This window comes from Dasypus novemcinctus, chromosome 22, assembly GCF_030445035.2.
Source record: "Dasypus novemcinctus isolate mDasNov1 chromosome 22, mDasNov1.1.hap2, whole genome shotgun sequence".
Taxonomy (NCBI): domain Eukaryota; kingdom Metazoa; phylum Chordata; class Mammalia; order Cingulata; family Dasypodidae; genus Dasypus; species Dasypus novemcinctus.
In genome coordinates, this window is record NC_080694.1 from 42,187,255 (window position 1) to 42,188,913 (window position 1,659).

The window sequence follows — 1,659 nt, forward strand, 5'->3', positions numbered from 1 at the left end:
TTGTGGCTGAAAGTGGTAGTCTGTGGATGGAAATGTCAATTGAAAGGAAGCTAGAGAATAATTTAGGGACTGTGCAACAGTGATTTCCATGGTGGATGAAGATTATGGTTATTAGGATAAATATAAGAATATCCACCTTTCACAAAGTGCTAGGAATATGGCAATACACAGGAAAATTCCAACTAATGTAACTTAGGGATCAGAGTTAACAGTAATATTGTAAGATTTTTGCAGCCATGGCAAAGAAGATATTATATCAATTCTAATGGACAAGAGGGGGTTAAGAGGGTATGGAATTTTTCCTTTTGCAGTAATGAAAATGTTCTAAAATTGATTGCAGTGATGACAGGACAACTCTGTGATGAAAATGAGAGCCACTGAGTACACACTTTGAATGGACTGTACAAAGCAAGGGACTAGACCCCAGGGAATCCTGTGGTGGCAGATGGACTGTGGTTAACAGGACAAGTGTGAGGATGTTCTCTCATGTACTATAACAATATATAATACTAATACAGAGTGTTAATAGTCAGGTGGGTTGGGGGAAAAATACACCAAATGTAAGAAATGGGTTATGGTTAATAGTAGTATTTTGACAATGCTCTTTCATAGTTTTTAGCAAATGTTTCACAACAATGAAAGGTGCTGGTGGTGGGGAGATGTATGGGAGCCCTGTATAATGACATGTATGTTTGTTGGTAAATTCACAACTTTTACTATACATTTGTTGTTTATATATGTCCATGTATAAATGATATACTTCAACAAAAATTCTTTAAAATGAGAAAAACATCATGTGCATGACCCCATCTACCATTCCTTATACCAAATATCAAAATTCGCATGCATGGCCCCATATACGTACATCTCCTTACACTTACCCCCTAACTGTGTATTTTCTTCCCACCTGTTCCTTGACCCCTGTCCTCCAAATATCTTTAATATGCCTTAACGAAGGAGCAGTATTTCTTTGAGATGCAATAGCCTGATATGGTGCTTCCTTAGTGAAGCTTCCGTACGTGAGCCATTCTCTCTCTCTCTTCAGTCCAACGAGAATTGTGAGCTGTGAAGTCAGAAGATTCATCCCCGCAAGATAGTTTACTTCTCTCAGTCTCAGTTTTCTAATCCGTAAAGTGTGGATAGGCTTATTGGGAGAGTTTAAAAAAAATAAATTTGGGTCTAAAATCATTTTAGAAACTGAAATGCTATTCATATATAAGGAATCATTAAGAGTTTTTAGATTCAAGTTTGTATATGACCTTGACAGTGTTTCGAATCAAGCAGTGAGCACCATTTTAGACACTTTTCAGGTATTATCTCAAGCTTGGACCACACATTTAATTTTCCCATGAATTAACCTACTGATTTCTTTTCAGAAACATTTAAAATTGACGTTAATAAAATTAAAAGCAATTACATATTATTAAATCTGTAATAAATGAAACAAAGAAAAGCCCCAGGAAGATTCAGCCGAAGTTAGAAACACATGGGTTTTTGTACCAGAGACTCCAAAACCTGAATCCCAGCTCTACTATCTAAATAGCTAAATGAGAAAGTATGGGTGATTTAGGCAAAAATAAAATTGTTGAAGAAATAATCTGACCAAAACAAAGAAATGAACTAGTACCCATAAACACATAAAAACATGCACATACATAA